The sequence below is a fragment of the Lactuca saligna genome, chromosome 4 (genome assembly GCF_052625555.1).
Source record: "Lactuca saligna cultivar CGN05327 chromosome 4, ASM5262555v1, whole genome shotgun sequence".
Lineage (NCBI taxonomy): Eukaryota > Viridiplantae > Streptophyta > Magnoliopsida > Asterales > Asteraceae > Lactuca > Lactuca saligna.
The window spans coordinates 159,106,154-159,130,096 of record NC_136420.1 but is presented as its reverse complement, the minus strand read 5'-3'; the positions used below and the strand labels follow the sequence as shown (position 1 = coordinate 159,130,096).

Below are 23,943 nucleotides of genomic sequence, written 5' to 3'. Positions count from 1 at the left end.
GCATATGCTATCACCTTATCCCTTTGGGTCTGAACACAACCTAAACCAACTCCAGATGCATTGCTATACACTACAAAGTCTTTAACTCTGTCAGTTAAATAAAGAATTGGTGCTTCACACAGCTTCTTCTTTAACTTCCCGAATGCCTCATCATGTTTCTCACTCCATGTATATGTATCTCTTTTATTGGTCAAAGCTATTAATGAGGCAACTATCGAAGATAAGCCTTAGATAAATCTTTGATAGCATCAAACTAATCCAAGAAAGCTTCGAATCTCCATGGGACTTTTTAGTCGTTCCTACTTCATCACAACTTCCATCTTTGCTGGGTCAACCATTATCCCTTCCTGGTTAACCACATGACCCTAGAATTGGACTTCTAGAATCAAAAAATCACATTTGGAGAACTTCTCATACAACTTCTCCTTCTTCAAGACTTTTAATACTTCTCGCAGATGCTTGCCGTGGTCCTGCTGTGTAACGCCCGTGCTTCTGGGCTTGTCATTAATAGCAATGTAATAGTCTAGGTTAACCTTTTCAACCCATTTTGAAATAATAAGAATCTATTATTTGAGTATTATGTGTTTTATGCTTAATTGTGTGGCTTAAATGAATTAAGGATAAAAATATGAGTTAAAATGAAATATTAGATAAGCCCTATATCGATACATGAAGACGTAGTGGTCGTAACAAGCTTTCCGAATATATAAATAATTCCAAAATCCGAGTTATAACGAAGAAGTTATGACCTATCGAAGTTTCGCGACAGAACCGGTACGGCACAACGCGATGTAAATAGTGAATTTATGATAGAGCGATATATAGCCTTAATAATGTAAACAAAAGTCTTAGAATTCGTTAAAACGAGAGCATACATAAAAAGAAAGTCTAAATATGACTTCGTATGAAGAAGTTATGATTTTTCTAAGTTTCAGCTTAGTAGTATGCAACCCGAAGTTCGATTACGAGATCGAGTGATTTCTAGCCGAAGCAATCTAAACAAGAATCGAAGATCTCGTTATTAATAGTGCAACGATAAAAAGACAAACGAAAATGGATGTCAGATGAAGAAGTTATGAATTTATAACTGAGATTTCCTGTCCTGGCCTACTAAAAATAAATAAAAATTAATGCCAAAATTAGCCAACGGAGTCTATGCAAAAGTTGTAGAGCGTAGTCTCACCTACGCGTGGATATAAAGAACGTCAAAAATAGAGTTCGTATTGGGAAGATATGAATTTTTGAAATTCATTAAATTATTAAAATATTAAATTTAAATATAAATTCGGATATTATCCAAAGGGGGGATGGGGGGAGTCACCAGACTTATCCGGGTTACGCCCAACGTAATGCGAGGTTCCAGCCCCTATATAAAGGGTGCGAGGGCAACTGGAGTTTTTGCTCATTTTCTCTCCTCTCTCTTCCGTTTTACCTCGTTTTTCATGCAAGAAATATCCCGAAGCCCCGGTATCAACCCCGAGACCCGAAGCATGTCCCGAAGCCCCGAAGATCCTGAGAAGTGCAATTCCTGAGCCGTAACTCTCCCTGCGATTAGCCAATTTTTGTGAAGATCTTCCAAATCTACCAAAGAATAATACTTCTACAAGCAGTAGTGTTGTCCGATCATCTTTCGATCAAGTAAGTGTGTAGTTACTTTCTTCTAATGCATAATTATGAAGTATTTTACATAAAATACGTGTTATGTGTATATTTTGTTGTTATATATGTGAATGTATATTCAATTTCTTATATCTCATAGATATGATTTGTTCTCTTTGAAATACGTGTTATGTGTATGTGTCTCATCTATTGTTTGGAATATGTATTGAATGAGAATGATATACAAGTTTTAAACTATGTATAAAAATATATATTTTTATCTACTAATATGTTGGGTAGAACATGTATAGATAGTTGATGTGTGATAAACAGATGAGAGGCCTCGATGTTGTTGTTGATAATGTAGTCATCTAGCGGAGTATGGATGACGACCACGAACTCTTTCTAGACAGTCCTGTGGAACGCTAGCAGGTTCATAACCTGTAGGTGTTGTGAACGATGTGTTCACCGGTGTACTCTATCCCCCTCATGGTTGCCTTTAGGACATCTATTGTTGAGGAATCCCTTTTGCAGTAATGTCACAAAAATCCTAGATTATATTGTTTATAAGCCTGTATATGTATATAACTATTGTATGGCTTGTAATATGTCGTTTATGCTTTTGGTCTGTATCGGAACATCACATCCCGAGTTTTGATTATATAATGAAAATACATTTCTTTACGAAATGCTTTGATAAATATTATTTTATCATATTTTGTTTTGGGAACAAATTCTGCAGCTCTTTTAAACCAAAAGGATTTACTTTGAAATTATTTTAAAAGCATAAATGAAACCGGTCTTTTCTGGCCGAGATTTTTGGGATGTCATAGTTGGTATCAGAGCATTAGTTTAAGCGAACTAGGAATTTGTAGGATTTCTAGTCTTAAACTTAGAATGCTAAGTGAAGATTGTGAGATGAGTTTCTGTGATATTATAGACATGAGAACTAGTATATTTTAGGAAGCTGCCAAAAATGCTTTTATGTGCTAAATGTTATATGTTTCCATATAGGATATTATTTGTTCGGATCTACGGTTTGTTGTCAAACGGATCTAGAGACCTTATGTGTTTAGGATTCTAAGCGTATGTTTATACTATTAGAACTAGCATGTAAACGTTTCAGAGTGATAAGGATGATTTGAATATCTATCGTGAATGAGGATCTAATTTCATCTTATTCGGTGTATAGATAAAAAATGGTGAGAACATGGAGTGGAGTTGGAAACGTGGATGAAAACAGGAATCAAATACTTGTAATAGAGCAAGTAGCTGTTGCGGAAACAACACCTGAGCCAATAACAATGGTTGGAGTGCAATTGATAATTCAGTCGATACTGGATCGTCAGATGGAGGAAACCAAATGTCTGCTTAGGCAGAATCGCAAAGAACTGTCAATTCAAGTCGAAGAGCCCGAAGTAAATGGAGGGCAGTCTGAAGGAGGAAACTTTAATAGGATCATTGGTTATGACGACCCACCGATTATTAAGAAAGGAGAAAGTATAAGGATTTCTTGGCATCCAAACCACCATGTGTATCCGGAAGCCCGACACCAGTGGAAGTGATTATTTGGATCTCCGAAATGGAGACTATGTTTGAAAGTTGCGAGTGTAGTAACCGACAGAAGACCGCTCTTGCGATCCCTCTGTTAAAATCTGGGGTACTAAGCTGGTGGAAGTTACTAGTTGACTCGATGCTGAAGGGAGAAACTAGCAAGATGTCTTGGGAAGACTTTGTGGAACAGCTGAAATTACAATACTGCTCAGTGCAGGACCTTCTGGAAATCAATAATGAGTTTTAGGATTTGAAGAAGGGAAAGATGAGCGTTACTGAATACGCTGCAAGTTTCACAGAGATGATGAAACTTATTCCATACCTAGTTCCAACTGAACTAGAAAAGTTCAACAAATTTGCTCGCGGTTTACAATCGGACTTTGGTCCAATGGTTAAGCAAGCAACGACCTTGAAAGCTGCCATCTGGGCTGCTAAGAATGTTAAGACCCAGATTAGGGACAAGGGTCTGGAGATGTCAGAGGTTGGTGAAAAGAGGAAGTTCGATGGACCTTCAGGGTCCAACAAGAAAAAAAAGTTCTCGAAGTCTAGTTCGAGAGGAGGAGGAGGCGAAGCGAAATAGTGCAACAAATGTAACAAGAATCATCATGGAAAATGTGAGGTAGTGGCCACATGTTTTAAATGTGGAAAGCTAGGGCACTACGCCAACAAATGCACCCTCACCAAGAAACTATGCTATGGTTTCGGTGAGGAGGGTAACATCTCGAGGGATTGTCCGAAAAAGAAGGAGGCAACAAGACCCAACATTCTGCCAAAGTCAAAGGCGAGAGCATTCCAGATGACACTGGAAGCTGCTAAAGATGAAGCTGATGTCGTTTCAGGTACCTTTCTTGTAAACGAATTGCCTGCCCAAATTTTATTTGATTATGGAGCCAATTACTCCTTTATATCGCATGAATTTGGTAGAAAACTAGCTTTACCTGTTGATAGACCAGATAATGTCTTATTAGTCAAAGTTGCTAGTGGAAAGTTTGTGCATGTTAGCCATCGTATGAAAAACATCTTAATTGACTTGAATGGGAATAAGTTTCAGGAGGATTTATTGCCTATCAAACTAAACAGTTTCGACATCGTGTTGGGAATGGACTGGCTTAGCGCCAATGACTCCGAGATGTTATGCAAGAAGAAGATTATTAAAGTAAACCCACCTGGGAAAGAGTTGTGTATGGTGTATGGACATAAACGTAGGGTAAATTCTGGATTCATTTCGCTAATGAAAGCCAGAAAGTGTTTGGCCAAAGGATGTACGTCATATTTGGCATTCGTGATCGACGCTAAGAAGGAGAAAAAGGAGATGCAGAGCATTCCTTTCGTGTGTGATTATCTGGAAGTATTTCCTGAAGATCTTCCCGGATTACCTCATGATAGACAAGTGGAGTTTAGAATAGACTTGTTACAAGGGACGACACCAATAGCAAAAGCACCTTACCGATTAGCACCGACGGAGATGAAGGAGATGATGATGCAACTTCAGGAGTTATTGGACAAATGTTTCATTAGACCTAGTTCATCACCCTGGGGAGCTCCGATGTTATTCGTGAAGAAGAAAGATGGAAGTATGAGAATGTGCATCAATTATAGAGAATTGAACAAGGAAATAATAAAGAATAGATATTCGTTGCCGAGGATTGATGACCCGTTCGATCAACTACAAAGGTTCAAGTTATTTTTCAAAGATCGAACTAAGGTCAGGATATCATCAGATGAAGGTGAAAGAGCAGGATATAGAGAAGACTGCATTCAGAATGCGATATGGACACTACGAGTTTTTGGTTATGTCGTTTGGACTAACCAATGCTTTAGAAACATTCATGGATTAAATGAATCAGGATTATAATCCGTTCCTAGATAAATCAGTGATGGTGTTCATAGATGATATTCTGATTTACTCAAAAAGCCAAGAGGATCATGGCAGACACTTGCGGGAAGTGTTAGAAGTATTGAAGAAGGAGAAGCTGTATGCTAAGTTCTCCAAATGTGATTCTTGGATTCGAGAAGACCAATTCTTAGGTCATGTGGTGAACCAAGAAGGGATAATGGTTGATCCAGCAAAGATTGAAGCTGTGATGAAGTGGTAACAACCGAAAAGTCCCACAGAGATCCAAAGCTTTTTGGATTAACTATATATTACCGAAGGTTTATCCAAGGCTTTTATTCGATCACTACTCCATTGATAACTTTGACCCACAAAGGAGTTACTTATGCTTGGAGTGATAAGCATAAGGAAGCATTTGAGTTGCTAAAGAAGAAGCTATGTGAAGCACCGATTCTTTCTCTACCCGATGGAGTCGAAGACTTCGCTGTCTATAGCGATGCGTTTGGTGTTGGATTAGGTTGTGTTTTGACCCAAAGAGAAAAGGTTATAGCATATTGATGTGTGTGAATTCAACTAGTTTTATCCCTACTTTTTATTAATAATCTGAGCACACAAAGGCAGTGAACCTGTCTTTAAGTGGTATAGATTGATAAGTAAGGTATCGAACTCAGGGAACAACAATTAAACTAATAGCTAATTTTCACTAAAACAAATAATAAAAGTAAAGGGTTTTTCTCTAGTTTTGCAAGACTAGAAACTTAGACAAACTAAATTAACTAATTAACTAAAGCAACAACTATTCACCAAATTTGATAAAGATGTTTCTATTTAGGTTCAACCAATTCACTCCTATGGTTATTTAAGTTAAGGTAGATTAATTGCTATTGGTTACCAATGATAATAGTTAGGTTCATATTCATTACTCCTAACCCTTAGAAAATTAACTAATTTAAGCGTTGATCAAGTGTTTAAACTAATTAATTCCCTAGATTAATTATTTGGATTAAATAAGATTTGTAATGGTTAATTAAGTTATCAATTCAATTAACCTCTTGTTGATGGTTTCTCAAACAAGCTCACACATTAATCTTCCTATTTTCTTATTAATCTTAGTTTCATACTCATTACTTCCAAGCATACGTTTTAGCATTCACATAGACATATGAGGTTAACAATTAAGTGACGTTCATGCAACCTAATTGCCTTCCAATTAACAGAAAATAGTAGTGATTAATACATAAGGTTCTTTAACAAACTTGATTTAATAAATCACCAATAGACAATTAAACAAGAATTAATAATTAAACCATAGGAGTTCTTTGGTATTCCCCAAACAGAAACAAAAATGAGTTTAGCTCATAGTTGCAGTAGAAACAAACACAAAAACAAAGTTTATGAAAGCAAACATGTTTAATTCCTAAGTCTAAGTGGTAGAATTAACATAATTGCTTGAATTCTTCCAACTCTTGAAGCTTAGGGTTCCTTAGCGCCTTCTGAACCTTTTAGTCGCAGCTAATCCTTCAAAAATCGCCAGGAATAATGTCCCATGGGATAAAGATTCGTCTTTTAAAGATATCCCAAAACAGAGGGTACTCGGCGAGTAGCAGAATCAACTCGCCGAGTAGGTGCATACTTATCCGTCTTGAATTAGCAGTCGTATTTATCTTTTGGCATATCGTCGTGTACTCGCCGAGTAGGGTCGATCTACTCGCCGAGTAGGTCCTTCTTTCACTCTTTAATCTTCACTTGCTTTCCTTTTCTCCTTTTTGCCTCCAAGCATATCCTTTGGACTGAAAACACAATTCAAAGCATTTTAAGTACCTTTTGTCCACATTATTCTCATAATTAACCAAAAATAACTAAGAATATATGTAAAATAATTAACTAATTATGCACATATCAAAATACCCCACACTTGACTTTTGCTTGCCCCCAAGCAAAACTAAATTTTAAACACATTAAAATCACATTAATAACTCCAATCCAACCCAGCCATTATGCCAAGACCGCAACGCATGCATTTGTGTCTAAAATTCCTAAAAACCCCCCATACTTCAAATACTCACAATCCTCATAAACATTCGCCCACTCACCCCAAACTATGCTCATTTTATGCAACCCTCCGAATCCATCCTCAGAAAATCTCTTTACCCTCAAGGTATTTTTAATTGAGCAACCCAAGCATACATAATCTAGAATTACAACTTTTCGATACCACTACGGAATTCTTTGAATTCTTCACTTTCTTGATAATTTGATCTTGGATATCTTTGAATTCACCAACTTGTATTGACTTTTGGTATCTTCAACTTTTTGATTTTCTTGGAATTTTGATCTTCAGATCTTCACTTCATTTGCTCCAAAATTCCTATAACTTTTCTAGTAATTTTTTTTCTTTCTTTTTTTTTCATGTATTTCTCAATTTTTTTTCACTCAAATCCCTACATGCTTAAGCAGGGGCGCTCAATCTCAACCTTTATTGGCTAATGATAAAAACTTTCCTGGATACATTTCAGGTTTAGGCTGCTAAACATATTGCATCCCTCAGGCTGAGCAAGGTCGTGTTTTTGTCTCATGATTTCACTGAAATAAGGAAGCCACAAATGCACTAGAACGTATATAGGCTCAACTAAACATTTGGGTTCTCATGCAATTATTAACACAATTCTAATATGGAATCCTAATTTTTACCAAAATTTTCTAATTTAAGACCTAAGCATTTTTGGTATGCAACAAATTTTTTAAAAATTAGCCTAAATTAAGATTCTAAGTGTTCTAAGATGTGACTAACCCCCTACCCCACACTTATTTTATGCAATGCCCTCATTGCATATTATAACAACTAAAAAAATGCAAATAGAGAGAAAGTTGGAACAAACTCCCCTGGGGTAGCAGTCGCTAGGTTGACACTCTCTTCTTTAACTCCTTCTTCTAGTGACTTTAACCATGGGAACAGCTCATCCATGGCACGGGTGTCATACGTCTCGTGTGGTTGATAGCTCGAAAACTCCAAGGAAAAAGGGTTGTTGCACAATCCTCAGTAGTAATTCATAAAGAATGTATGAATGGCACAGAAAAAAGTAGCCAGAACAAATCAGAAACTCCTCCTGCAGCAGGCTACTCGGCGAGTAGGCGATCAAACTCGGCGAGTAGAACTCGTTGGCAAAGTAGTTCGTGCAGAAGCAGATGTACTCGCGGAGTAGTATTAGTGCACTCGGCGAGTAGAGCGTATAGTTCCAGAATTATTTTGAACCGCTGTCTCTCTTTACTCTAGTGTTGACATGTAAATATAAATGTACTCTCCAGTAAACTTCCTAAGCAGTAACACTTCAATAAACTCTCGATTCGTACGGACTCGATCCTAGGAACAAGACTCCATAAGCACTCCTAAAGATTCTCATTCCTCTCTTGACCATTCCTAAATAGCATGCTTCCTAGCTTCAATACCTGAAAAGAAAACTAAAAGTAACACTAATATTCCAACCACATAGCCAAATTCAACATGTCCACAATTGTCTTAAAACAAACATCATAATCAAACAAAACAAAAGCAAATAAAATCTTCATTCTTCCTCTTCCATCCCGGCTCCTCCAGCTCCACTACCTCCTTCTCCACCCCTTCTTTGCATCCTTTCGTCCCAATCCATAATGTAAGGATAGCCGGGTCCCGGTCGCGGGGCAATATGCATTTGTTGGAAAAGATAGTCGAAGGATTGATTGGTGTAATTAACCCCTCGCCCTATATCATCCAAGTAGCATCGATACTCCACTTGGTTCCATCCCTCGTTATCCTCCACCGGAATAACCGGTGGGTCTTCTCGTACCCGCTCGTTTCTCGGCCTAACCCGCCTTCCCGGCTCCTCGGGGACCACCGGCTCATCCTCATTCGGGATAGTAAAAGAATCACCAAAATTTTCCACTATTCGAGCCCTCCTATAAAGTGCATTGTTGAACGGAGGAGGGTGGATAATCGTTAGCGTTTGAGCTTGCGGCGATTCCAAGATCCCAAATGATCTCGCAAGCCGAGTAATGAACATGCCCCCATTGATCTTCGAGTTTATCTTCTCCTTAACCGCTCCCTCCACAAGAAATTTAGCAATACAATATGGAAGGTTGCAGAAGACATCGGGAGTGATAATACTCCACAAGTAAAAGATATCAAGGGTGGGCACTTTATCCCCATCCTTCCGCATGTTGATCGTGCTTGCAACGAATCGGTGAATGAGTCGATGGATTGGAGAACGAATATGACCTTCTTGAGCAGTGGAAGGTATGTAGACCCGGTTAGCAATTGTACTCCACCATGTCGACGCCACCACCCCCTCGGGAAGTTCTTTGTGGGTATTTTCCAAGAAGGCTTCAAAGTATTCCGTCATCGACATGTCTTGATCGTAGATGCCCAACCGCCAAGAGAACTCAACCATGCTGCATTGTCGCAGCTCTCCTCTCAAAGAAAACGAGATCATGTTTGGATTGTAATACTCACTACCACCTCGGAATGAAATGGTAGCAAAGAATTCCCAACACAACTCCGCGTAGACTGGCTCTTGGATTTTAAACAATTGCAACCAACCATCACAAGTGATGTTGGCATAACCCAAGTTACAATCTTTCACCAAATATGGAGTAAGTTCCTCTTCCAAGCCGACATTGCCCATCCATCCCCAATCCACTGCAGTGGGCAGGTGGATTTCTTTCTGTCGCAGCGCTTCCAACCTGTTTAGGGCTCGAGTTTTGGAGGATTTGGAGGTGATTTGTTGAAAGGCTAACCATGGCATATCACCATGGCCTCCTCCACGTGATGACTGTCCTCTCCTTGCCATTCTATCTGCATAAACATACCAAAAACACAGCAACAAACAACACCCCATAATTAAAAACAGGAAATTTTTTTATCTTTTTGGGACCTACTCGCCGAGTACACGAACATACTCGCCGAGTAGTATGAACATTCTGACAGATCGAGATCGGATCTGTGTAATCTGTGTAATAGTCCTATTTGTTCATAGGGTTTTGTTGTAATTGTGTATCTAACCATAGATCTTGAAGAAATTACTCCAAATAACCTCTAATTCATGAGTAAATCAAAGCCCTAAAAATTGGGAAAAACTCCCCAAATCCGAAATCATACCAAATATGGGGAGATATGTGATAAAGATTGGACCTTTCATAAAATTAAAGGGTAAAAATGTTACCTTGTTGCTTGAATGAAGAAAAAGAAGAAGAAAATTGAAGAAATCTTGAAGAACCCTTGAGATGCGGCTGAGAGGATATGCTCGGCGAGTGTGGAGATGAAATGATGAATAATAATAATTTTTACAGGTTTTAATTTACTGGGTTTGAACCGGCTACTTGCCGAGTAGAATGGATCTACTCTCCGAGTAGACACGCATGTTATCGACTTTTGGCTGTAAGTGAACATTTACTCGCCGAGTATAGCCGATATACTCGCCGAGTAGATGTCTCAGGTTGAAAAAAAATTTAAATTTTGCCAATTTTACTATATGAATTCCTTTGTTTAGCCTTTCCACCCCACACTTTCAGTAGAGCTTGTCCTCAAGCACTTAGAGAAGTAGAATAAATGAAGAAGAATGAAAAAAACAATATGAAAAATAAAGAAAAGGAAAGAAAATGCAAACGTGAAACTCGGGTTGCCTCCCGAGAAGCGCTTCTTTTGATGGAGTCATTAGCTGGACTCCGCCCCGTCTACGTGTTTGCGATTCCGCACAGCAGCAGCTCCTCCAATCCTTCATTTCGGGGGACTCCTTCTTCATATTTCTTCACTCGATGACCATTGACTTTAAATGGTGTGCCATCTCTTGAGATCAATTCTATAGCCCCGTGAGGAAACACCGTCTTGACCAAAAAGGGACCATCCCACCTTGATTTGAGTTTGCCCGAGAAAAGTTTTAATCGGGAATTGAAAAGTAGTACTTTTTGGCCTTCATGGATGTCTTTGCTTTTGATTCTTTTGTCATGCCATCTCTTGGTCTTTTCTTTATAGAGCCACGAACTAGAATAAGCCTCATTTCGGAGTTCTTCAAGGGCATTCATTTGCATTAGACGGTTGGTCTTCAATTCTTCCATGTCAAAGTTGCACCTCTTTAACGCCCAATATGCCTTATGCTCGATTTCAACCGGTAAATGGCATTGCTTTCCATAAACTAACCTATATGGTGTAGCACCAATAGGTGTTTTGAAGGCGGTACGAAATTCCCATAGCGCGTCATCCAATTTATCCGACCATTCCTTGCGGTTGCTTCCCACCGACTTCTCTAAAATACGCTTCAAGGCTCGATTGGTCACTTCCGTTTGTCCACTCGTTTGCGGGTGGTATGACGTGGAGAACTTATGGGTTACCCCATATTTCTTGAGCACCTTTTCCAATTGATCATTGGCAAAGTGTGTGCCCCAGTTACTAATTAGGGCCTTCGGAACACCAAACCGGGAGAATAGTTTTTTTAAGAATCGTACCACTACCCGTCCGTCATTTGTAGGTAAAGCATGCGCCTCCTCCCATTTCGAAACATAATCTACCGCCACTAGGATGTACTTGTTTCCTTTGGATGTGGGAAATGGTCCCATAAATTCAATGCCCCACGCGTCGAATACCTCACACACTTGAATGCTATGTTGTGGCATTTCATTATGAGATGAAATGTTTCCCACCCTTTGACAAGCATCGCATTCTTTGACATATTGGGCTGCATCTTTGAAGATTGTAGGCCAATAGAATCCAATGTTAAAGATCTTCTTTGCAGTATAGTGTGCTCCATGATGTCCTCCCGTGGGCCCGCTATGGCAATGTTCTAGTATTCTCCGACTGTCCTTCCCGAACACACATCTTCTTATAATTCCATCCGCACAGCTTCGAAAGAGGTATGGATCGTCCCAAAAGTAATATTTGATCTCCGCGAAGAATTTCTTCTTTTGCTGACTACTATAATCCTTCGGGACGTAATTTGTAGCTAAATAGTTAGCTATATCTGGGAACCATGGCTCCTCTCCCACGGACACCATTATGTATTCATCCGGAAAGTCGTCTCCATCCTTATCTTCTTGCAATTTCGGGTTCTTGAGCCTAGATAAATGATCGGCCGCTACGTTCTCCATTCCTTTCTTATCTCGTATCTCTATATCGAATTCTTGAAGAAGCAGCACCCATCGTATTAGTCTTGGCTTGGCATCCTGTTTGGAAAACAAATACTTGATAGCCGAGTGGTCAGTAAAAACAGTGGTTTTAGATAAAACCAAGTAAGGGCGAAACTTGTCAAAAGCGTAAACTACGGCTAACAGTTCTTTTTCAGTAGTAGTATAATTCTCTTGGGCAGGATTTAAGGTCTTGCTTGCATAATAGATGGGTTGAAAGTGCTTATCAACCCGTTGTCCAAGGACTTCTCCTAGTGCATAGTCACTAGCATCACACATGATCTCGAAGGGTAAGTTCCAATTTGGTGCTATAATGATCGGGGCATTAGTTAATTTTTCCTTTAGAAAGTCAAATGCCTCCAAACACTCTTTAGTAAAATTAAAGGGTGCATCTTTTAGTAATAATTGTGTTAGAGGTTTCGTGATTTTGGAAAAATCTTTTATAAAATGCCGGTAAAAACCTTCGTGTCCCAAAAAACTTCTAATGCCCTTCACATTAGTTGGTGGGGGTAATTTGACAATGGTGTCTATCTTTGCCCGATCCACCTCAATTCCCTTTTTAGAGACTTTATGTCCCAAAACTATACCCTCCTTGACCATGAAGTGACACTTTTCCCAATTTAGGACCAAGTCGGTTTTCTCACATCTAGCAAGCATTAAGTCAAGATTTGTGAGGCAGTCATTGAAAGAAGATCCAAATACATAAAAGTCATCCATAAAGACCTCCATGAATTTTTCCACCATATCATGGAATATGGCGGTCATGCACCTTTGAAATGTCGCAGGTGCATTGCATAGTCCAAATGGCATGCGTCTATAGGCGAAAGTCCCACTGGGGCATGTAAAGGTGGTCTTTTCTTGGTCCATTGGGTCTATGGGTATTTGGAAATACCCTGAAAACCCATCTAAAAAGCAATAGTAGCTATGGCCCGATAGTCTCTCTAACATTTGATCTATGAAAGGAATGGGAAAATGGTCTTTGCGAGTGGCATCGTTTAGCTTTCGATAATCGACGCACACTCGCCAACCGGTTACCGTTCGCGTTGGAATTAACTCGTTCTTTTCGTTGGTAATGACCGTCATTCCTCCCTTCTTGGGCACCACTTGGACCGGACTCACCCATGGACTATCGGAGATGGAGTAGATGATTCCTTCATCCAAAAGCTTGACCACCTCCTTCTTGACGACTTCTTGCATGTTCGGGTTTAATCATCTTTGATGTTGCACCACCGGCCTTGCTCCTTCTTCTAAATTGATTTTGTGAGAGCAGTAGGATGGGCTTATTCCCTTGATGTCGGAGATGCTCCATGCGATGGCTCTTTTCCTTTTCTTCAACACGCGTACAAGCTCCTCCTTTTCCGTCTTGGATAGATCCGAGGCTATAATCACCGGCTTCTGATTTCCTTCTTCCAGAAAGGCATATTCCAGATGGTCAGGTAGTGTTTTGAGCTCCAATTTGTTGTGCATAGTGACGGACTCGCCGAGTGCAGGCTTGGTACTCGACGAGTTGGTGGCGGCATTCACGACTTCTGGCTTTTCTTCAGATGTACTCGGCGAGTAGATCGGGTCTACTAGGCGAGTAGGGCTTTCAGCTTGGTTCTTTATTTCTTCATACTCCGCTTCTTCCAACAGTCTTTCAATCTCTAATAAGTCCTTTTCTGGATTAAATACTTCGTCCAAAGCTGCAAACTTGCTGGAATCTTCAGGTATGTCTTCTTCCAATAATTCGTCAAGCATGTCGATTGAGAAAGCCGTGTCATCACTACTCCTTGAGTACTTCATGGCTTGGTCTACCCCGAATGTCACTGAATCGTCCCCAACTCGCAATGTGAGCTTAGAATCTCTCATGTCTACGATAGCGCTAGCGGTGTTGAGGAAGGGCCTTCCAAGGATGATTGGCACTTGCGGATCCGCCTCCATGTCGAGAATGATGAAATCAGCCGGGAAGACAAATTTGTCTACTTTCACTAGCAAATCTTCACAAATGCCTCTTGGGAAAGTAACAGTTTTGTTTGCCAAATGAATTGCCATTCGAATTGGCCTTGGCTCCGAGAGGTCCAGCTTCTTAAAGAACGAGTATGGCATAAGGTTCACACTTGCTCCAGAATCAGCTAAGGCATGAATTGCAGCCAAGTTGCCAAATTGGCAAGGAAAAGTTAAGCTCCCCGGATCACCCTTCTTCTTTGGTAATTTGTTTAGCATTGCGGCGGAGCAATTCTCATTAAGTACTACCTTCTGCACTTCCTCCATCTTTCTTCTGTTAGTGAGGAGTTCCTTAAGGAACTTTTCATACTTGGGCATTTGCATGACGGATTCAATGAAAGGAATATTGATTTGAAGAGTTTTAATGTGATCTAGAAACTTCTGATATTCCTCTTCCTGCTTCTCTTTCTTGGCTCGGGTTGGGTATGGCATTGGAGGCTGGTATGGTTTCAAGGGTGGCTGTTCATTTGTTTTAGCAGAGGTACTCGCCGAGTCCATCGGTCCTACTCGGCGAGTAGGACTCTCAGATTGTGAGTGTTGGTTTTCGACTTGCTCTTCGTTCCTTCCTTCTGTGAGTCCTTGGTTGCTTCAGTTCGAATGGGGGCTAGGGGAGTAATAATCTTCCCACTTCTTGTGGTAACAATATTTACTTGTGTGCCTCGTAGGTTGTTCTCGGTTTTGCTAGGAAGCTCACCCGGTGACCTTTGGTTTAGTTGTTGAGCAAGTTGCCCAAGCTGCGTTTCTATGTTGTGGATGGATGCTTGCTGGTTCCTAAGCATTGTTCTTGTTTCTTGGATAGCAGCATCGTGGTCACTATGTCTTTTCTTGGAAGCGGCCACAAATTTAGTTAGCATTTCCTCCAAGCTTGGCTTCTTCTCTTGCACCGGCTCCTCCTTTTGGTAAAAGCCTCTCCCTTTTTGTCTGTACTTCTCCTCCTTGGCCTTCTTGTACTCTTTGTAAGGCAGCCACTCCTTCTTTTGTTTGCGCCAGTCCTCATCATACCGGTCACCGCTTGAATAACATACTTGTGCCTTTTTGTTGCCGTTCTCATCCAAATCGCAATCTCTAGTGAGGTGAGGTCCATTGCAATTTTCGCAACCCACCCGTATGGCATGGATAGTTTGATCCATTTTGTCCATTCTCCTATCCATGGTTTTTAACATGGCCATGACCACGGATAGATCTTCGGTAGCAGCGTATGCGGCTCCCCTCGTGACATCATTCCTAGGGTTGTGGTATTCTCTAGAGTGTTTAGAGAATTCTTTAATCAATTCTTTAATCACCGGGGGTGGCTTTTTTGTAAGTGGGCCTTGTGAGTCTAGCAACTGCCGGGTCGTGACATTGACTCCATCATAAAAGATGGAAACTTCTTGCTGGCTGTTTAGATCATGGTGTGGGCAATTTCGTAGCAGACTTTTGTACCTCTCCCATTCTTCATATAATGACTCTCCAGCTTGTTGTTCAAAGTTTGCAATGGCCTTCTTGAGTTTGGCTATCTTGGATGGTGGGCAAAAGTGATCAATAAATTCTTCCTTCATTCTGGCCCAAGTAGTGACTGACCCGGGGGGAAGTGATTTGAGCCAGTCTTTAGCAGCACCCTTGAAGGTTACCGGAAGCATCCGAAGTAGTTGAGTTTCGCGGGTTACATTTGGAATGTTGAAGTAATCAGCAACATCATTCACTTCATCCAAATGTTTGTAGGCATCTTCATGATCTTTCCCATAGAAAGGTATTTCCTTGAGTGAAGCTAGGATATGACCTTTTAGCTCGAAGGTGGCAGTTGCGGGAATTGCGGGTTGCACAAGTCCCGGGCCATGGTCGTCGCGCATCCTCTTCTTCCATTCTCCCATGGGAATTTCATCAATGTTAGCCATAGTGAATGCTAACTCTTCCTCCGATTTGGTTTCTTGTTCGTACGTTGCCTCCTCTTCTTCCTCGGTTTCGTATCCAATATCTTCTTGAATTGGCTCCTCAATTATCAAGGAAGCGCTAGAAGCTCCTGATTTGCTGCTCTTCTTTTTCCCAAAAACAGTCTTCAAGTTGGACAATGGTGATTTCTTTGGTGTGCTTGAACTCTCCACGTCCTTCCCTTTGTTTCTTTTCAATGCGGATTCGGGATCTTCAAACGGGGGTACCAGTGGTGTGTTTGCTCCTCTGGTCACGAAAGTCCTGAAAGTGATCAAATAAAAAGCGTAAAAAGAACAAAAAGATTGTAAACAAATAAAAAAAATTTGTTAACTAAACTGTTACTCGCCGAGTAGGTGCGAGTGCACTCGGTGAGTATCAGTGATATTTCAAAAAAAAAAAAATTCTAAGTTTTAACCTAACTAAAACAGATACTAAAACCTAATTACCAGTTACTAAATTGCAATAAATGAACTTTATGCAAGTAAACTCACACAAAGGATCGAAAAAAATTAGGAATTAGCTTAATTATTTAGAACCGTTCCCCGACAACGGCGCCAAAAACTTGATGTGTGTAAATTCAACTAGTTTTATCCCTACTTTTTATTAATAATTTGAGCACACAAAGGCAGTGAACCTGTCTTTAAGTGGTATAGATTGATAAGTAAGGTATCGAACTCAGGGAATGACAATTAAACTAATAGCTAATTTTCACTAAAACAAATAATAAAAGTAAAGGGTTTTTCTCTAGTTTTGCAAGACTAGAAACTTAGACAAACTAAATTAACTAATTAACTAAAGCAACAACTATTCACCAAATTTGATAAAGATGTTTCTATTTAGGTTCAACCAATTCACTCCTATGGTTATTTAAGTTAAGGTAGATTAATTGCTATTGGTTACCAATGATAATAGTTAGGTTCATATTCATTACTCCTAACCCTTAGACAATTAACTAATTTAAGCGTTGATCAAGTGTTTAAACTAATTAATTCCCTAGATTAATTATTTGGATTAAATAAGATTTGTAATGGTTAATTAAGTTATCAATTCAATTAACCTCTTGTTGATTGTTTCTCAAACAAGCTCACACATTAATCTTCCTATTTTCTTATTAATCTTAGTTTCATACTCATTACTTCCAAGCATACGTTTTAGCATTCACATAGACACATGAGGTTAACAATTAAGTGACGTTCATGCAACCTAATTGCCTTCCAATTAACAGAAAATAGTAGTGATTAATACAGAAGGTTCTTTAGAAAACTTGATTTAATAAATCACCAATAGACAATTAAACAAGAATTAATAATTAAACCATAGGAGTTCTTTGGTATTCCCCAAACAGAAACAAAAACGAGTTTAGCTCATAGTTGCAGTAGAAACAAACACAAAAACAAAGTTTATGAAAGCAAACATGTTTAATTCCTAAGTCTAAGTGGTAGAATTAACCTAATTGCTTGAATTCTTCCAACTCTTGAAGCTTAGGTTTCCTTAGCGCCTTCTGAACCTTTTAGTCGCAGCTAATCCTTCAAAAATCGCCAGGAATAATGTCCCATGGGATAAAGATTCGTCTTTTAAAGATATCCCAAAACAGAGGGTACTCGGCGAGTAGCAGAATCAACTCGCCGAGTAGGTGCATACTTATCCGTCTTGAATTAGCAGTCGTATTTATCTTTTGGCATATCGTCGTGTACTCGCCGAGTAGGGTCGATCTACTCGCCGAGTAGGTCCTTCTTTCACTCTTTAATCTTCACTTGCTTTCCTTTTCTCCTTTTTGCCTCCAAGCATATCCTTTGGACTGAAAACACAATTCAAAGCATTTTAAGTACCTTTTGTCCACATTATTCTCATAATTAACCAAAAATAACTAAGAATATATGTAAAATAATTAACTAATTATGTGTAACGCCCATAGATCCGGGCTAGTCAATTTAAAGGCAATAGGGGTCAAAAACAACTTTTCGACAAAAAGATTATCTAGAATAAATAATCTTAACCAAGTTGTAGAATACGTCACAAGGTTTCCATACATATAAAGAACGCCGAAATCCGAGTTATAACGAAGAAGTTATGACCCGTCGAAGTTTCGCGTCGGAACCGGCACGTCGCCGGGAAGCGTAAATAGTAAATTTATGATAGAGAGAGATTTAGCCTTAGCGCTCTAAACGAAAGTCGTAGAATATGTTAAACTAAGAACATCGATAAAAAGAACGCCCAAATCTGACTTCGTATGAAGATGTTATGATTTTTCGAAGTTTCGGATTAGCGGTGTACAGCCCGAAATTCGAATTTTAGATCGATTGATTTTTAGCCGACACAACCTAAACAAGAATCGAAGATCTCGTTATTAGTAGCATAACGATAAAAAGACAGACGAAAATGGACATCGAATAAAGAAGTTATGAGATTTTAACGGACCAATCCTGTCCCGGCCTGTTAAAAATATAACTTTAAAAATAAAGTCAAAATTAGCCGACAGAGTCTAAACGAAAGTTGTAGAGTACGTCTCCACCTACGTGTGGATATAAAGAACGTCAAAAACGGAGTTCGTATGAACGAGTTATAAATTATAATAGCATATTTACGTATTAAAATAAAGTATAAATCATGTATACGTACACACACACATATATATATATATATATATATATATATATATATATATATATATACATATGTATATATCATTAGAAAGGTATCGACGATGCGGTCATTATAAGACTAATGTTGAGTTCTTTTGACATTAGTTTAGTACAAATATCATTAAATTCATTTAAAATAGTATTATAGAGGGGTGTTTAGTTCTTTATATAACTAAAAGGTCATTAAATAATTATGGAGGGTAGTTTTTGAAAATTCAATTAGTATAAATAAGAGCCTTGGGCTTTTATATTTCTTGCACCATTCTCTTGATTCAAGAGTCTTTCTCTCCTTATCCCCCGAGCATTTCGCTCCCTCGTGATTCGACTTCTCTTTCTGTAGTTTTAGTATAGTAAGGTGAGCGCTGAAGCGCTGCACGAATCTTTCTTAGAAAGATTCAGCGACGAAGTTCTGCCCCTGCAGAGCCCGACTCCTAGCTAAAATCCCCTTGAAAGTAAGTTATGCTTACCCTATTTTAAATATAGTTTATATTTAAAATTAGTATTGTTATTATAAATTTATAATAAATATTTGAGCTATTATTATGACTTATATAAGTTTCGTTATAATATCTTTTAACTACTCGCGGTACGGGGAATCTGGTTTAAAGGGCCGCATAGGGTTGTTGGATTTCAGAAGTGCTATACGCCAAAATGGTCCTGCCCTCCGGTGTTTTATGTCTGGCCCCTGTCTGTACATAGTAGTTGGAAAGTATTGTTTAAACTCTTATATAATAATAATAATAATAATTAGTGACGGTAATATTAGACTAAAATCTAGTGGTGATAATATTAGGTTTCATCAAAGGAAATTATTTTAAAGTAAACGAAGTGCTGTCCGAGTACCGAGTCACCACCTTCTCAGGTGAGTGCATAGTTACTTTCATCTTACACATAGATATGAAGTATTTTATATAAACTACGTGCTATGTGTGCATATTATCTGTATACTTGCTGTATATGTTGGATGAACGTTTTTATACATGTTTTAGATGATTTAAACCGTATACGTATTTTATATACACAAATATGTTGGGTATGATACGGATAGATGAATGGTGAGAGATAAAAGATGATGTGAGTAAACATTAGCAGCTATAGACTTAGTGCCTAACTAATAAACATCGGCAGCTATGGACTTAGTGCCTATTGGACAAACACCGGTAGCTATGGATTTAGTACCTGTTAAGGAATTGGTAGCTATGGACTTAGTGCCTATTAGATAAACACTGGTAGCTATGGATTTAGTACCCGATGAATAGACTATAGCAGCTATGGAAATAGTGCTTTATGAATGAACATTGGCAGCTATGGATTTAGTGTCAGTCCTATAACCCTGGAGGTAAGGGACTTCGGAATAAACGAATGCAGGATAAATGACTCTTAGGTTAAATCCTTAAAGAGTAAAGAAGATAATGGGGATGGATAATTGGGTTGATTGTTTGATTGAACATAGTAATTATATTATTGTGGGTTGAAAACCCTATGTACTCACCAGGTTTCCCAACCTGACCCACTTAGTTTATGTATATCACAGGTGACGAAGTGAAGTGACATTACACTGAGAGATTTAAAAGAGATGTAGATCACTAGTGTAAATTATTGTAAGTTCTGTTTATGCTTATGTTTCGGTATTAACAGATGACATCCCAAACATTTTAAAATAAAATAAATACGTTTCTTCTAAAATGTTTTAATAACGTTTTTACCATGTTTTTCTGGGAACAAATTCCGCAACCTTTTTATAAAATGAAGTACTCTGATTTTTATAAAGCATAAACAAAATCGGTCTTTTCTGGCCGTGATTTTGGGGATGTCACAGTTGGTATCAGAGCATTAGTTTAAGAGAACTAGGAATATGGATTTATTTCTAGACTTAAACTTAGAATGCTAAGCGATGATTGTGAGGTGTGAGCACTAGCTTATTTTGGGAATAATGCCTAAATTGCTTTTATGTGCTAAATGCTTTGAGCATGATATGATTTGTTCGGATCTATGATCTGTTGCCGACCGGATCTGGAAACCTTATGTGTTTAGGATTCTAAGCGTTTAACTACAATATTAGAACTAGCATATAAACGTTTCGGGGTGATAAGGATGATTTAAGACGTCAATCCTAAATTAAGATCTAGATTCACCTTATTCGGTGTAGAGATCAAGATGGCAAGAACCCGTAGCGGAAACGTAAATGCGAATGGGAACCGAAACCAACCCCCAGTGGTTCAGCAAATACCTGTTGTTGAAGAAGTTGCGCCTGAGCCAGTCACCATGGCTGGAGTTCAAGCCATGATTCGGGCTATGTTAGTTGAACAAAGGGAAGAAATGAGACAAATGTTGAACAGGGACGAACCTACCGTACATGTTGAGCCGATGGAACCAGTTCCCGAGCAATCTGAGGAAGGGAACTACAGCCGCCAAGTGAGTCAAGTAGGGACTCAAGGTGAGCAAAGGGATGGCCCAGAAGGGAGAAACAACAAGGATGGGCGGATGTACAAGAATTTCTTGGGTGCGAAACCACCAAGTCTCTCAGGAAGCCCGAAGACGGTTGAGATTATGGATTGGATCTCTGAGATGGAGATGGTGTTTGAGAGCTGCAGCTGTAACGAGAAACAGAAGACTGTCTTCGTAGTAAGACAGCTGAAAACTGGAGTCTTGAGCTGGTGTAACGACCCGTTCCCGGTATGTTGATTTATTGGTAATTATAGTGAGTTTTACAAGAGGGACTCGGCGAGTTCAAAGCCTGACTCGCCAAGTAGGGTCGCGCCTGAGGGCACGCGTGAGCCGGGGACTCGGCGAGTCCATATCCCTAATTCGGCGAGTCCATCCGTCTGGGTGAAACCCTAAATCCCCGGGTTGCCCACTATTTATACCACCTTATAGCCCCCATTCTCGCCTCCCTCACCCTAAGAACGCAGTGAGAGAACCCTAAACCTCCCTTGAAGAGCTTATATGTGTTTTGGTGCCATTTTGTGAAGGTGTGAAAAAGGAAAAGAAGAGAGAACCAAGGAGAACTGTGGTAGTGCAAAGATCCAAGGCCAAATCAGAGTTAATTGAGGTATTTTCGGAGTTCCATCTTGTTATATGCTTTAAACTTCCATTAGAGCTCTCCTAAGAGCTAGTTGATGCTTGTTCCAAGCCTTACACTTGCATGAACGTCTTATTAAGTCGATATAGCTATGGATCTGAATGTTGGGGTGTTGTAGAGCCCAGATCTACTGTCTTTTTGGAGTTATATTGCATGATAACCATAGATCTACCCATTTTATGCATCTTTTAGCCTTATTTCCCTTATTCATGAGGTTGTACACGCAAAGTTGGAAACTTTACGTGGTAAATCAGCTTATTGGACCCAGATCTATCAATTGTATGTGTTGGATTCAAACAAAATCAAGTAAAAATCAGTTGCATGGCGGCAACTCGGCGAGTCGGAAGTACGACTCGGCGAGTTGGGTCGCGAGTTCCCAATTTCCTTCATTTTTACCAGTGTCGAGTGAACCCAGTGAGCTAGAGAGTGGACTCAGCGAGTTGAGGGTGAACTCAGTGATGGAGGGACTCGGCGAGTTGTTCATCAACTCGGCGAGTCCAAGGCAATCTTCTTAAAGATCAAGAACAACTCGTCGAGTTTGTTCATCCGGCTCGGCGAGTCGGATGAAGATTGTCTGAGTTCTTGGATCAAGAGGGTACTCGTTGAGTCGATGCCAGACTCGACGAGTAGCAGCGAGTAAGAGTGAAAACTGAGAGTAGGACTCGGCGAGTTGGGTGGCCCAACTCAGCGAGTTGGGTGGCCCAACTCGGCGAGTCAGCCCAAAAGAGAATTGACTTTGACTGAGGGTAAAAGAGTCATTTTACCCCAAGCGCAGTGTTTAGTATTTGATTGAGTGTGTTTATGGACTTGTAGCCGAGGAGATTCAGGAGCAGCCGTTGTTAGCTTCCCGAGCCACACACTCAGCAGCCAGCTTACGAGGTGAGTTTCCTTCCAGTAGGAACGGGTCTAAGGCCACAATGCCGACCCGTTCAGTTAGCAGTGGTTTCCGGATTTAGGTCCGATGCAGTAGCTAGTATGTTCAATGCCTTCGTGGCTCGAACAGGATTTGTGTGCTATGTTTTATGCGTTAAGTATTATGTGTTCCGGGCTACAGCCCGATGTAGCATGTTGTATAGGTGTTATGCTAGTTGATGTGTTATGCTATGCCATGTTCAGTCAGTCAGTTTCCGGGCTTCGGCCCGATGCAGTGGGCAAGGCCCAATATGTGTTTATATGTTATTGTATGGTATGTGGTAGTTTGGGGGAGCTCACTAAGCTTCGTGCTTACAGTTTCTGTTTGGTTTCAGGTACTTCCGCAAGCAAAGGGAAGAGCTCGGGGTGACAGCATCGCACACACCACAACATAGCTTTTATCCTGGGGATGTCTCTTGATGTTTTGGATTGATGTAGTATGATACAGTTTTCCGCACAATATTTTATTATGTTTTGGGGATACATCGTGTATGTTTTATGTTATGATACTTATATTATGGTTTTGATTATATTGAAAAACAAAAAATTTTGGGTCGTGTTTTTTGGTCGTTTCAAGTTGGTATCAGAGCCTTGGTTTGAGGGATTCAGATACACTTCCGGATGTATCTGAACTCAAACTAAGGGAAATAAAAGATTTTAGTAAAATAAAAATGTTTTACAAAAAAGAATTTTGAAAGCACTTAGAAAGAAAGAATTGTTTTTATCAAGATAGGGGTGTGTGCATGCGGTCAGCCGAGCTCAAGTAAGTACTCCCAAATTACCCATACAAGTTATTTGTTTAGTTTCAGTTTCAGTAGAACAGCATGCTAGTATAGGGCTAAGGATCTAGGAGGATGCCTTATGTGCCTGCTTATGTGTTACAGCTTTATGAGCATTGCATGCTAGAATTGAGTAGACAGCAGTAGGATAGCCTGTTTAGGTTATGCCTGGTAGTATGAGTTTAGCATCCTATGCTAGTGCAGTTTCTTGTTATGAGAATAGCTTTTGCCTGAGTCTGTTTCCCTTATCCGAATGCTGCTTGCTTCGTGCTTGGTGGGGTTCTGAGTACTGGGAGTTAGCCATTAGGTGAACACGTCACACCACATGTAATCAGGTTTGAATAATCCCAGAGTGCTGGAACTGGCCCTATTGCGCAGCTCTTGTTTGAGTCCAACCGTTGTAGGGATGGATCTTTTACTTGAAGGATTATCTGATCCTCATCACATGTGATGGTGTTTAGGTGGTGGCTAGCTGGCATTATGAGGAGACCTACAGCAGCT

The 23,943-nt window shown here is 39.7% G+C and overlaps 1 non-coding gene across 1 annotated transcript; it reads left to right on the top strand.

Moving 5' to 3' along the window:
* The first annotated feature begins 15,502 nt into the window (after positions 1-15,502).
* On the top strand, positions 15,503-15,609 carry LOC145044513 (small nucleolar RNA R71). The gene has a single exon (XR_013681460.1). It is a non-coding gene; the product is annotated as a small nucleolar RNA R71 (small nucleolar RNA).
* The last annotated feature ends 8,334 nt before the right edge of the window (positions 15,610-23,943 follow it).